General features: G+C 36.7%; 1 pseudogene; it reads left to right on the top strand.

The window, feature by feature from the left end:
• Positions 1-11,680: 11,680 nt before the first annotated feature.
• Positions 11,681-14,230, top strand: LOC149154072 (pentatricopeptide repeat-containing protein At2g03880, mitochondrial pseudogene; annotated as a pseudogene).
• Positions 14,231-15,930: the final 1,700 nt, after the last annotated feature.

The raw sequence follows: 15,930 nt of genomic DNA, 5'->3' as shown, positions 1-15,930 counted from the left end.
AGGTGTTTCTTATGGAACATGGTCATTGGAAGGGTTCAAAGAATAAGGAATAAGGATGGTAATAGGGTGTTTGATTACCATAATGGCATCGACCTTTTGGATAGATTAGAAGGCATTGAGCTTCAGTAATGTTGGTATAGTAGAATAAAGGGGTAGTGCATGTATAAGTATGATTTGACGGATCATGCTTTTATACAACTTGAATCTATTATCACAATCACAAAATTATCATACAATGATAGGAATGTTACATACAAATTAGAAGAAAATGATTACAATTTGTTTTTAGATTTTGTGAAAAATTTGAACAAGGTTGATTTTCAAAACATTCTACTTTCACTTTCCTTATGTATTTCCATATGTTGGATCATTTATAAATAATTATTGGTTGTATTTTTGTTGATTTGTTTGTATGAATCTAATGTTAATTTTGTACTTTTTGGTTTTAGGTCTAGTGAATAGTTCAAATGGTGAATGTTTGGGATAACTCAACCTTTTTTTGCTACTTGCTTTTTGGTGTAAGTTTCTTTCACTAGCCATTCATCTTTTTGTAGTTGTGTTTCATTCAAACATTAATTTGGTATTTCCTCCATAAAAACAATAGAATTACATACCTATATAACTATATGTACCCCTTACCTCAACACATATATACAATTTGGAGATAAGGGTATCCCTTACCTCAACACTTGTGTTGGATGCCTTCTACTGTGGTTCCTCTGAAGTTGGTCCATTTAATCATGAAAAGCAAGAAGAGGTGGTTCCTTTTTCATGAATATGTTTTGCGGATAAGTATGTGGTTCTTTTCACTAATGTTAACATTTTCCTTGAATTTTTAGATTAATGGTTCGCTTGCTAGAAAGGATATCAAGGATCTGATGGCATGAGCTTCAATCAGGATGGTTTCTGCTCACTCAAGTCAACAGATTTACACCAGAGCAATGTCTAACACATGAAGTGCATTTTATTTTGAATTTTTATGTGGTAGTTGGATTTCCTATTTTTTAAATTGGACATATAAATCAGAGTCTATAGTTCAAATGTGCCATCAAAGTCTTTTTGGAAGTATTTATATTTTGACCATACGCATGGGGTCTACAACAATTAAATTGCACTTGGTTATTATTGACAATTGAGTCCTCAATCATCTTTTGGGCATTTCCTTTCAATGCTTTCATGAAATGACATTAATATTAATTACTATGTGTAAAGGCTTTTGGACATGTGATGGTAGTTTGTTTTTAAATTGTTTGCAACTTTATTGAGATATGTGCTTCTAGTAGATTGGAAGGGTGATGGCACTTTGCTTTCTTATTTTTGCCTACATTGATATATATGTGTTTGATGGGCCTTGCAACATGTGCATCTGATCCAAGGGGTATTTTAAGGTGAATGGTATCTGATTTTTTGCAACTTTTGGATTGACAAGAATTGGATAAGGTGAACAGTATGCAAATTTTAATTGATTTTATTTTTCCAAAGAAAGAATGCATAAGTTTCTATTTCATGGTTTGGAAAAGGAAAATACATAGAAAAGTGCTTATAACATGCCATCTCACTTCCAAAAAGGAAAAGAAGCCCACCTGGTGGCCACTTTTCACGAAGATTGAAGATTACATTAAATAGGAGACAATAAACTTAGATATATGAGCAATGGGAATTACTTCCTTGCCATTTTTCTATGTATTATTGTACAACTGACCCACCCACTTTCTCTGATCTCTCTCTAGCTTTCTCCTTGAGAAATTTATACTTGTAAGGAAATGAAAAATACATACATTACACTGAGAATCAGGTATAAATGCAAAGCGTTTGAAAAGCACTTCAATGAAGTGGTAATCTAAACTTTGAGAAGGTGACCATAAAGGATTACCAGGAAGCCATTGACTAACAAACAGAATGGAGCATAGACCATTCAGTAGACTTTCCTTTAAACAAACGGATAAATCTCTGCTCCAATTTTTTCCAACCAAGTACCTTATACTCTGAAGTGTTTTTGTAAGGATTTCACCCACATCATGATTCTTCTCTCTTTTTTGTTCCACTGCTTCATCTTCATTGTTAGGTTTGGAGAATTGAACCATATAATCATTGTCTTTATGTAAACAACATCCTTGTCATATAAGAGATGACCCAAGTATGTATTGATGCATAACTAACTTTATATTTTCACGCAATCCCTTCTTTTTAACATCATTTAGATCAAAATGTATAAGAACACTCATAACTTTGGGAAATCCATGAACTTGAAGAATGTTAAAGAGCTCAAAGGTTTTCATTTCAAAACCATAACATCCATCTATGAGAAGCAAAACAAAGCCAACAAATTTGGTTGCATCAATCATAGAACCCATATCATTTGAACACTCCATGAGTTGTAGTGGTAGTTGTGTTCCCTGCTATAAAAATTATTGGACCACACATGTATGAAGGATTATGTTGGGTTGTAATTCTTTACAAGTGATTCTATAACTAGAGACCTTCCTAACCTTTGGAGGACCCTGCACCACAATTCCATAGGGAGATGATTCTCTAGTAGAATGGCCGACTACAGGTGTATGAAGTCGATGTTGATTTTTCTCTAATGCAATTGAATGTAGATGATTTACCTTCAATGAAGACTTAAAAAACAAATTTCTTGGGATTATGCTTGTCACATGATAATCCATGCTTCTTTTTGTTTGTTTTCTCTTTTTCCTTTAAATATAGTCCAAATTGATGAGCTCTATGGTCCTTGTGAGATTGTTGTTTCTTTTATGTAATCTTTGAATTTTTTTGCAAAAGGGATTATAATTACTTGTTAATATCAAGCTTCATCCAACATTGTGATGGCTTTCTATGAAACTTCTATAGTAAATATGATGTCTAAAGTTGCAAAAACTGTCTCTAGGCTCCTCTGACCATCTAGATTTTAGAAAATTGGATCTGAATAGAAATGGAATCACTGCAAATGCCAAGTGTAGAAATCTTAATGAAAGAACAGAAAAGAAATCCAAGATAATTCTTTCAAGGTAAAATATTTCATTTCACAGTTTAGCCACATTTCCATCAAAACAACAGATGAGTTAGTCTTGAAAATCATGGCATGCCCATTGTCTTGGTTAAAGTTGATGCTAATGAAGAAACAAATAAAGATTTGGCTAGTGAATATGATGTCACGAGATTTCCGAATTTGAAGATCCTTCAAAAGGTAGGGTCAAGTGTTCAAGAATATAAAGGTCCTCGTGAAGCATAAGATATTGTGAAGTACTTGAAAAATTAGGTTGGCACTGCATATGTGGAAATCAATTCTTTAGAAGAGACCACTATCCTTGTTGGTGATAAGAAAGTATTTATAGTTGTAGTGTTCTCAAACTTTTAGGGCGAGGAATGTACCAATTTCAATACTGTTACAAAGACATTATGTTCATATTATGATTTTGGTCATACATTCGATGCTAAAATCCTTCCTTTGAAGGATTCTGCAATAAACCTACCATTTGTTCAGTTGTTTAAGCCTTTTGATGAGTGATATTTTAACTCTTAGGATTTCAATGTTGATTCATTAGAGAAGTTTATCAAAGAAGCTAGTATATCCCTTGTAGCAGTTTTGACTAAGGACCTTGATAGTCATCCTCACGTAATCAAATTATTCAATAGACCAGATGCCAAGGCCTTTTTTTAAATTTTACTGCAGACAGTGCAGAGGAATTCAAAGCCACATATCAAGAGTTAGCAAAATCTCATAGAGTAAAAGGATTGAAATTTCTCCTCATTGATCTTGAGGCTAGTCAAGGTGCTCTATAGGTGTCACATGCACACTGTGAATATTACTTGTTTGTTTCCTTTACAGGGTTCTCTTGAAGCTCACTTGAACTAAAAGCATGCTTAGTTTAGAATAAGAATGACACATTCACTATTTCACTTATTCCAATTACATAAGTTTCATTAGTAAGAATTTGTTTGAACTTTGTAGACTTGTGGGAACTTTTTCATTCTTCATTGCATGATATTTTTATTTTGTTAATATGAGTCTGTATTGTCTTTTCTGGTATGCTCATGTAGGAACATATTGGGAACCAAGGTTATGCTTATCTCAACATGTTGGGTGTCCTTGGTTTTGTTACATTTTTTTTCAGACCATCCTCTGATGCACTAGGTTTGTTAAAGCTTCTTTTTATAATGTGAGAACAATTGTATTTGTTGCGAGTTCGTAAAACTATGGTTCATGTCATTCACTCTATTTGCATAAAGGAAAGTGAGGTTCTCTTTGATATGAAATTAAACAGGAATGGAACCACTTACAAATATAATCATAAATACAAAGATGCAACAGAAAAACACTTCATTTCATTAATAGAAAAATATAGAACTATGCTTACAAACAAAATAGAAATAAGATAGCTCAGGCAATGGTAGCTTATCTCTGAGAAGATATATGGCAGCTACATGCCTCTAAACTATGTTAAAATGAGGCTCAAGCCTATTTATTATTGGAAAACATGAGAAAACCCTAAACAAGCAAAACCCTAACCCCAGGAGATGTAACACCAAGAGTTTGTGGGCCCCCTTGGGGTTAGTTGGGCAGCCAACTTCCTAGGGTCGTAACTTGGTCATATTATCTATGTTTCGCGTGTGCGATACCTTTTTGGAAAGGTATCTTCGATTACCACAAGTTTCAATGCAGGCCCCTACCTACAAATATGGGCCTATTGCGGACCCCAAAAAACGCCGTTTAGGGGGTCAAAACTGCTAAAAATAGTAAACACTGAAATGAACAAGGAAACAGATGAAACTGACTAGGGGGTCTAGGTGGAATAGGTGGGTGGCCACCAATATCCACCTGGATCACTCTTACAACTTGGGGTAGAATATATGTGACATGTTCATGTATCATGCTAATAAACCAAAATGAAATAAAGGTTGACATTTGGTGTCTAATTCTGGAAAATTTTAGCCTGGTGGGTTAGCTAGTGGTTCAGTGTTGTGGCATGCAGGAGGTCTCGGGCTCAAGTCAACCATTACCATATCAACTAGGGATCACCACACTATCATGACCATTAACCATGGCTTATGCCACCCAATGTTACTCACAAAATTGACAAATTACCTAGCCATGGCCTTGTTGGTGGTGCTGAAAGGTCCTATACCAGGGTTAGCTAGGGACTGTGAAACTCAATGAAATGATCATTTACATGTTAGTTCACCATTGTGATTTTTTTATCCCAAGTGATATTTCAAATGTCAAGATCTTCAAGGTGTCAAGAAGCACATTACAAAGGGTTTTTTATTTTTATTTTAAAGTGCTTAGAAGGTGATTGTTTTGTTGAAATTAATATGAATTTCCATTTATTTAAGTCAATCATTTTCTGATAGACACTTTGATGATTGTTCTCTTCCAATTCCTTGTCCACTTAGTGTTGAACCAAATCCAAATAGTGACATTAGGCATCCTGTCTCTTTCCTAAGTAACATAGTAAATTACATTGGCCACCCTGTACTTGCTGTGAATATTTTTGTAAGCCAAAATTGTGTTTGCATCGTCTAACACATGAAGTGCATTGTATTTTGAATGTTTATGTGGTAGTTGGCTTTCCAATTTTTTAAATTGGACTATAAATTAGAGTCTATAGCTCAAATGTGCCATCCGAGGCTTTTTGAAAGTATTTATATTTTGGCCATACACATAGGGTCTACAACAGTTAAATTTCACTTGGTTATTATTGGCAATTGAGTCCTCAATCATCTTTTGGGAATTTCCTTTCAGTGCTTTCGCTAAATGACATTAACATTAGTTACTATCTGTAAAGACTTTTGGACATGTGATGGTAGTTTGTTTTCAAATTGTTTGCAACTTTATTGAGATATGTGCTTCTGGTAGATTGGAAGGGTGATGACACTTTGCTTTCTTATTTTTGCTTACATTGATATATATATGTGTTTGATGGGCCTAGCAACGTGTGCATCTGATCCAAGGTTATTTTAAGGTGAATGGTATTTGAGTTTTTGCAAATTTTAGATTGACAATAATTTGACAGGGTGAATGGTATGCAAATTTTAATTGATTTTATTTTTCCAAAGAAAGAATGCATAAGTTTCTATTTCATGGTTTGGTAAAGGAAAATACATAGAAAAGTGCTTATAGCATGCCATATCACCTCCAAAAAGGAAAATTAGGCCACTTGGTGGCCACTTTTCACAAACTTTCATACATAATATACCTATGATCTCTCCCGGGAACACAACTAGAAGAAAAAAATATGCTTTGATGAGCGAGGCAGGTTGTCAATGGGAGAAGAAGATGAGGAACAACCAAAGAACATAAAGTACTTCTGATTTATTGTTGTCACGTTTTCCTTGTAGCATAATGCTTTATTATTGTATGCAGATAGATTGTTGACAAGCTTTGGAATGTGAGCCATATCTTTCACAGCAAGTCTCCCACTCCCTCACGTGCCCTTCCTCCTCCAAAACCTTTGATAAGGTAGCTACTACAGTAATGTTGTCGAGCCTCTGATGTTATTCATGTGTTGTGGTAAATCAAGGTACCAATATATATAGTTGAGATAGCTCCAAAGCACTTGCGGGGAGCTCTTGGTACTGTAAATCATGTGAGTTTCCTATTCTTAAATTCTTATGTTTTTCACCTTGGGAATATAGCTTCATCATGGTTTTCTAAGGAGCCATATTTGCATGGATGTAAGTGACTTCTAAAGCCCTAGAAATCTTAACTGTAACTTACCAAAGTCTCTTTTTTGTGGAACAACTTTCAATTACTATTGGCATAATGCTGGCATATTTATTTGGGTTTGTTTCATGGAGGCTTCTAGAAGTTATAGGTATGTGATTAGTAAGAAGGGTTTACAAATTTATTGTCTTTTTCTCAAAATATTAAAACCAACAACTCCTAGGATGTGATGCAGAGCTAGTTCCCAGTGTTCTGTTGTTTATTGGTATCTACATTATCCCAGAATCTCCAAGATGGCTAGTAAGCTTTTCGAAAGCTTGAATTCTTGCAGTAAATGATATGAACTACATAAGTTAGAGAAATTTTGTGTGCTATTTTATGTAAAAGGAAAATATTATCTAACAGTGCTTCATGCTAGGAGCAAGCTAAAATAGGAAAGAAGTCAAATTTCGAAGCTTCATTATAGGCTCTTTGTGGCCATGATGTTCATATTTCAGTTGAAGAAGGTGAAATTAAGGTACAAGGCCTCTTGTCTTTTAGCATTGCGATCCTTTTGTTTCTTTCTTCTCGTAATCTAACTGTGTATTAATTCTCATTTAGGAATTTTGTTTTCCTTATTCTAGTGTTGTTGCCATTTGTTACCACTATTCAACAAATTTTCTGGATTTCTTGTGCCCTTGGTCGACATTTCTTGCATGTTAACCTTTGAGTTCATCATACACACATGTAGTTTGTATATTGGTGGAAGATTCCTTCCAACAAAAATTTTAGAGTGAACAATTGACTATAGCCTACTAGTTTAGAGAGGCTACTTCATCTTCCCTTTGGTAATTTTAATTATAAGAGGACATTACAGGCACCGATGGTGATTTCATCTTATTTGTTTTTATAAGATTGGTAGCAGGTATATCTGGTTTATTTGTTTTTTTTATGAGAATGGAAGCGGATTGGATTTTGAAATGCATTTGGATTGTTTGAGGGTCATTTTCTTCTGGTTTTAAAAATACTTTAGACACTAGTTGGATTTACAAAATCTTGCATGAACTCATTGGATTTACGAAATCTTGCATCCAATAATTGGATTTACAATGTTAGTTTTGTAATTGATGTAAAGACCAACATTCATGTTTTTCCCAAATGTTCTATTGGCTATTTTTTCAGGGTTATAATAACTTTTATTGTTGATGTCTCACATTTCATGAACGAGGTAGATAATTTTCAAGAAATGAAGTGCGATCATTTCAGATTGGACCCGATGGATTATTTGTCACTGGTGATGGAATAGGAGAACTTAAAGTATGGAAATTGGCTACCCATACACATTGAGAGGCTGAGATGGCCTATAAGCTCATGTTGTATTCAACGACCTAAAAGTTCAAATGCTATTGTGAAGCTTTTGTTGTAAACATTAGTCTCAAGTTGCAAAGCTACTATGGTCACTCCATGTAAAGTGACCCATGCCTATGTTGGCCACATCCTTGGCCATGGCCTCAAGTTGCAAACTATTATGTCACCCCTTGGTGTAAAAGTGACCCATGCTCTGGCCACATACTCAATAACGAATTCGAGTTGGAAAGCTACCATGGTCACCCATTCATGTCAAAATGACTCTTGTTCATGCTTGCCAATTACAAAATTATGGAAACCCCACTCGCTTGAAGAAGACAAAATAGAAAAGGAAAACTGAAGGGATATGAAGAGTCGGAAATGCCTAACCATCTTACTATCATCAATAAAACACTCAAGACTGTCTATTAAATGCAAACAGAAAAATGAGATAGGTGTTCTTTGGCAGAAATTAGCAATGAGACTGATTTTCCCTGTAAGATCAAACTGTTAATGACCTGGACAACCATGATGCTTTGTGGTTTTTTATAAATTGATAAAACATTGAGAATAATACTCATCATTGGCATTTCAAGGTGGTTTTCTCAAATTGGGTTATTGGGTTTCTAGGGTAAATTGTTGTCTTAGATGGTAAATTTCTCTGGGCATTGTTTCAGTTTCTAATTACTTAAAACAGGAAGAAGAAGGTTCATAAACTCTTTAAAAGTGTGTATATTGGTTACTATTTTTCTTTCATGTTTTGATTCTTGGTTTTACTAGCCCAAGAGTCTTCGTTTCTCTAGGTAAATTTCAGATAAAGTACTAGTTACTAGGGATTGAGGTCGTTGATTTGTGAAAAGCTTACTAATCATGGGTGAAGATTGTTGATTTGTAAAGAGATTAATGTTACATGCTTTCCTTTACCAAATTACCAAATGGGTTGAGGTTGTTGATTTCTTTTACTAAATTACCAAATGTGTTGTGGTGGTTTAATTTCGAAAAAGTTACTATGGGTTGAGGTTGCTGATTTGTAAAAAGATTGTTGTTCGTGTCTCTCCTTTACCAAATTCCGGTTCGAGGGTGCTGATTTGTAAAACGTTTACTGTTCCTTCCTCTCTTTTACCAAATTCTTGAAAAAGGTTCTTGAAAGAGTTAGATCTTTAGTCCAAAAATATTTTTTTTGGTTTTAATTGTTCCTCTTTCCAAATTGCAAATGATGATCCCCTGCCTTCTTTACTAGATTTGTGTTGTTCAAGAGTTGGATCTTTAGTGCTTTATAGATGATGCTCTCGTTAAATTTTTTCCTCTTTCCAAATCGCAAATGATGATCTCGTGCCTTCTTCACCAAATTCTTGAAAGAGGTCTTATTCAAGAGTTACATCTTTAGTCTTTTATAAATGATTCTTTGGTGCAATTTTTTTGGTGCCGATATGACTGGTTTTAATTGTTTTGGTTGAATCAAAATTAATATTTAGGCTAAATTGTAATTAGGTTGGTTTGAAATTTCCTTTTTGCAATATGGGTATCAGGATGGGAAGCAACACCTCGTTAGACATGGGTTTTTTTGTCTTGATATTTTAGGTGCACTATTGTCTATTTAGTTTATTTGGCGTCTCACTGGAATTATCATCTATGATCCTATAAATAGAATACTTCACAATATAGGTGCAGTTGATGGTCGACAGTCATAGCGAAGGGCACAACATGGTGAGGGAAAAGGTCATCGACAAGAGGCTAAGTAGAGACATGCACAGGAACATAGGGGAAATACTGAATAGAGTGATGACCATGGCCATAAGCATGAATATCTCAATATATGCACTGCTATAGGTCAAGAAAAAATGGAACTGACGAAGCCTTTGCTTTCAGAGGTAGAAAGGGTTGAACATTTTGATCATTCCACTATGCCGGGGAGACCCTTGGCTATGGATTGAGAGATGCTGAAGGTAGGCATTTTCAAAATACTAGAATCAATTTAGATCATGACTTGGAGGCAAAAACAAAGGTGCTGAAAGACAATCATTCACATTTAAATATAAATTTGCAGGGAGCGTAGCTTCATGTGCTTCGAACTTCCCATAGATTTTCCATTTATCCAGAACATTGCAGATAATTAAGTTGAAAGCACCATACAACGTGAGCAACTCCTCTCTAAACTGATTGCTAACTATGTCATCTTCTCAACATCTCAACCATTGGGGATTCTCCTCTTCAATGAGCCAGATAGGATTGTGATCCTCTTTGCAACAAAACATACTAGCTTGTTGATTTGTTGTTCTAGCATTGAAATCTCCCACTAAAAGAACTTCTCCCTGCTGAGAATATACAACAATATCCTGCTTTAAAGTTGCATATGGGTCTTTGTTATCTAACCCCTTATTTTTGTAAGTTTTTTAGCATTGAGGTGCAAAATAGCATGTTGCAATTTTTATGTGGTTCTCATTCTCTGTTATTTTGAACCATAAATATTGTTTATTTGTATCTTCTTTCACAAACTGTATGTGACGACCTTCTTTTTCTTTCACTAAAACCAGTGTTCCTCCATACCCTTTGCCATTTTCTGTTGCCTTGTTCCAAACTGCTAATTTCAAATAACCATCAAACATAGGAGTTTTACAACCATCATGTTCATGAGTTTCGTGAGACAAATTATGTCTCTACCTTCTACAATAGGCCCTATCCCAGGTCCCCTCCCGCAAGGGTAACCTCTACAGTTCCAACAAACTAGACTTAAGTAGACCTGGGTAGGATTTGATTGCTATGCGGCTTGGCACACAAGACTCAACTTTGAGTCTTCACCCCTTTTTATCCATGTTGATCCTGTTGTTTTCCTCCCTATTATAGAATTAATTGTTTTTACTTAACTAGCAAATTGTTGTTGTGTTTTGTCATGAGGCCCAAACATTGCAATAACCGCTTTACCATTATACAACCATGCTCTTTTCCCTTTGTTTCTTGCCGATCTATTTTTCTCCACTTCTTCTCTTCTCTCCTCTTGTTGTTTGCTAGTTAGATCTTCATCTAAGAAGAAGTGCGAGTCTTTCAAGAGTTTCTTTTTGCTTAAGAGATAGTGTTTGTCTTGCACACTTGCTATGATGACTTTTATGGGTCGAGGCCTCTCTTCACACATTTTTCCCACCCTTCTTGCTTGACAAATTTGCCCTCCCTAATGTAATTTCTCTTTCAAAAAATCTCTTGTCAAATTGAGAGTGCTTTCTTTCTTTCCATAGTCTCTTATGCCTCTTATAATAAAGCTTGTTTCCGTATCTTTTTTCTCTGTGTTCTCTTTCTTGTACTCCACAAGCATTTACATCTTCTTTTTCCTCCATCCTTAATGGTTTGTCCTCTACTGTCTTCATTTCATTTAGAATATTCGTCTTCTTAATCTTTTTTACGGAAATAACTCCCTGATATATTTATTTATCCACCACAGATGCTTTAAAGATTATCACTTCCTTTGCTTGACATTAATTCTTTCATGGTTTCCCCATAACCCCAACTTTTCAGCCATGTGAAAGCCACGATAGCAACCTACATGAAAAGAGTGCAACGCAATAAATGTTGTCACATCGAGCGTCAAACTTCGGATGACTTGTCTGTAATGTCAAACCGTCCACTGGTTCTAATTATATAATGCGTTTGTAATATCTATATGGACGGTTCCTTCAGCCAGTTTAATTTGATGCCATGGATGGACTAACAGCTGGAAGATTTTTGCACACAGAATCTAAAATCAGTACTACCATTCATGATGGATATGCAGCGTTGGGAAATCCAACTCATGTCTCCATTCACAGGTCTGGACGATACCTGCATCGGAATTGCGTTCTTCCGCCTGTTATCCGTTGCAATCGCTACACGGTTGTTCATAATGCCGTGGCAGAAATACGAAGGAGAAACCAGAGGATTACAGAACTTGATAATGGGTCCAGCACTTCTTCCAGCGTGAAATTCATTGAAGACATTAGAAGAAAACAAACCCAAATCATCAAAACCGGGAATATCCCAAACTTATACAATAAAATTATTCACGCGTATGCCAAATTTGGGTATTTGGAGGATGCACGCCAAGTGTTTGACGAAATGCCTGAACGAAATATCAGTTCACGGGGACACATTATTGCAGGCTATTGTCAACACGGATATTGTCAAGAAGTTCTCAAACTCTTTTGTTTATTGCAAAGCGAAGGTATAGAAATGAATCAGTTAGTCATCACTAGCGTTGTGCATGCCTGTATGAATTTGGATGATATTAAGCAGGGAAAGCAGGTCCATGCACAGATTGTAAAAAGGAAACTTGACTCTGGTGTTGGTATTGGCACTGCGTTGGTTGCTTTGTATGTCAAATGCGGAAACATAGAAGATGCACGCAAAGCATTTGACAGAATTCATTGTCCAAACCTCGTCTCCTGGTCATCTATGATTGGAGGCTATGCCCAGAATGAGCAAGGTGAGGAGGCCCTGCAATTGTTTTCTGCAATGAAACACCATTCAGGTTTGAAACCAAACCAGTTCACCTTTGGCAATGTCTTAACTGCACTCACTGCGCTCGAGGCTTTAGAACAGGGGAAAGAAGTCCATGCTCATGTCATCAAAACGGGATTTGATATTGATGTCTACATAGGCAGTAACCTTCTTAACATGTATGTCAAGTGTGGGAACATATGGGACGCATTCAAGGTTTTTGAGGACTTGCCCACAAGGAATGTTGTGTCGTGGACTGCAATGATAGCTGGATTTTCACAAAGACAGTATGGCGACGAGGCACTGAAACTGTTTTTCTATATGCAACTAGCTCGGTTGAAGCCCAATCAGTTCACTTATTCCAGTGTGCTTTGTGCTTTTTCTACCCGAGCATTGCTAAGACAGGGTAGAAGGGTTCATGGGCAAGTTATTAAAAATGGATTTCAGTCCGACCTCAGTGTTGGCATTGCCCTTATCAAAATGTATGCGAGCTCTGGCATTACTGAAGATGCAACATTAGTGTTTGAGACAACATCTGAACAAAATGTGGTATCGTGGACAACTATGATTGTAGGATATACCCAAAATGGGCAATGTGAGGAGGCTTTCGAACTTTTTATCAACATGAAACGAGAAGGAGTGAGTCCTAACCAATTTACCTTTTCCAGTATACTTAGCGCATGTGCCAGCGTGACTAGTTTGGGACAGGGAAAGGGGATACATGCATGCATTGCCAAAACTAGATTTCAGTCAGATCTTACTGTGGGAAATGCTATTGTTACAATGTACGCAAAATGCGGATGTATAGAGGATGCTCATGACGCATTCCATCAACTACCTAACCGAAACCTCGTCTCATGGAATGCAATGATTGCAGGATATGCACAACATGGAAATGGTGAGAAGGCCCTCCAAGTTTTTGAGCAAATGCAACAAGCAGGCTTGATGCCCGATCACATCACTTTTGTTGGGGTTCTTTCTGCCTGCTCAAATGTTGGCCTAGTAGATAAAGGTCGCAGCTACTTTAACTCCATGAGTCGAGAACACAATATCACACCATGTCTAGAGCATTATACTTGCATGGTGGACCTTCTTGGTCGTGCTGGGTTGCTGGATGAAGCAAACAAAATAATTAGTGAAATGCCATATAAACCTGATGCTTTAGTGTGGCGGACCTTGCTCAGTGCGTGCAGAATCCATGGTAACATGAAGTTAGGAGAACATGCGGCAGAATGTATTCTTGAGTTGGAAGCAAAAAACGCTTCTACATATGTGATGTTATCAAACATATATGCAGCAACTGGAAGGTGGGATTCTGTCCAAAGGGTCAAACAAATGATGGAAGATAGGGGTGTGAAAAACGAGCCAGGATGCAGCTGGATAGAGGTTCATAGAACGGTGCATACTTTTATCACAAGAGACAGATCACACCCACAAGCAGAAGAGATCTATGCAAAGTTGAAGGAATTAACCCACCGAATGAAAAAGGCAGGCTATATACCCTATACAAATTTGTCGCTGCATCATGTAGACGACGAGCAAAAGGATCAATCCCTTTGCTATCACAGTGAGCAGCTGGCAATTGCGTTTGGGCTTATCAATGCCCCTTTTGGAATGCCTATTCGAATTCTTATGAACCTTAGTGTATGTGGCGACTGCCATGCTGCCATTAAGTTCATCTCAAGTATTGCTGATCGTGAAATCATTGTAAAGGACACCAATAGATTCCATCATTTTAAGGATGGGTTGTGCTCTTGTGGGGAATATTGGTGATAACACAAACCAGAAACCACGGTGAGCTGAATCTTGTATACTATCTTCTTAAATGGTAGGCATGGGCAAGGTGCCAGTGTATTCTTTACACTGGTGCATCGTTTACGATCAATTTTTTGTCTCTCTATTAGAGCTTGAAATTCAAACCTTCTTGCCTTTTTCTTGGACTATTTTTTCTGCCTCTTTGGAGAGAACACGAAACAGGTGCAAGTATGCAGAAAGGTGTTAATATCGAAGTGGAGCAAAGTGAAAAATGACATATAAAACGTACATTCTAGTTTATGGTTGGAAGTTTGCTAAGTGTGTTGACCATTTATCATTAAGAGGTATGATGCAATTATTAAAAAGTGTAGCCTATATCTGATAAACTGCTATATAACTATGACCTGTGAAATTAAAACTGAACTATAAAACAAAACTAGAGGTAGTGATGGCCAGATTAAACTCTTTACAAAAGGCAAACTCTAGAATCTAGACTACATCAATGAACTATGTATGTGCAAGAACTATGAAGAGCCACTGAAACTGCTTTTGACATGCTACGGATCGCTTCACCTGATTTATCAGTTGCAGATGCCACACTCTTAAAATCCTAACAGTTTTATAGGTCGAGAACTGGTGGTGACTCCATCCTAAACTGATGTAGAGGTCAATCTACTGGTTCAGGCGAATGTTGTCATTATTGATAATCTGTCCCATGTCTTGCTGGGGTTCTGTGGTTTGGTGTTCAAGTCCACCAACTCCAGTCAGCAAATGACTGTCTCAGTTCTTTAAAGCCTAAATGTAGAACAGTCCAAAAAGTAGCCTTTGTCCCTTTGTCCATACTTATGAATATTCTTTACGTGTTCTTCCCAAAAATATAGAACCATTCCAAGCAGTCCAATATCGAGTCTAGTGAGCCGGTCGACAATAGCTCAAAGTTCAAAATTCAAAATTAGATTGGATATAGGTGACGTGAGTTCTCATATTTATGATTAATATTATCATTTTGACATTAAAGATTATTTAAGTATAAATGTAACAGTGTATAGATAGCTTTAATACAATATCATGAGGCTACCACATTTACTAGCAAAAACTAGTGAAACTTAAAAATGTGAGCTGGCTTATAGCAAAACAGCCGAATGAATAGAGCCACTGTATCACAAGTCCAAAATAACATAAGGTTGAGTCCAGGGACATCAAGGCACAATGCCCAATCATAAACACCAGGAAAGAGTTGATCTAGCGAATCATAAGGGCTCATCATGGTTATTATGGGCAAGGCCCCTTCTCGCCATTAGGGAATTTTCATCCACAAGCTGTTTCCAGCCATCGTTTACAGGCCTAGGAGGCTTTGGGTTCTTTGAAATGGCCAATGTCAATGTCTAAAATTGGTTGTCATTTAACAGCCATCGTTAACAGGCCTAGGAGGCTTTGGTTTCCTTGAAATGACCAATGCCAATGTCTAAAATTGCTTGTGCTAGGGATAGGGGGCCACCTACATCCATGCTGTCTCCTCTCTTGAATATGTTTACATACTTGATGATGGCAACGCATGCTGTAAACCCAGTGAAACTATGTTCACTAGTGCTGAGAAGGGCCATAGGGCTCCCTACTCATATTGCAGGGGTCACCCCAAAAGTCAAGGAACCATTGTAAATTCTCCATCTCCTTTTGAATCTTCCATATTTGCATTGTAATTATAGATTGGCACATGT

This window comes from Pinus tabuliformis, chromosome 9, assembly GCF_031772625.1.
Source record: "Pinus tabuliformis cultivar Carrire ecotype Pingquan chromosome 9, CPIR1, whole genome shotgun sequence".
Classification (NCBI taxonomy): Eukaryota; Viridiplantae; Streptophyta; class Pinopsida; order Pinales; family Pinaceae; genus Pinus; species Pinus tabuliformis.
The sequence above is the reverse complement of the archived record's forward strand: the minus strand, read 5'-3'. Positions and strand labels throughout refer to the sequence as shown.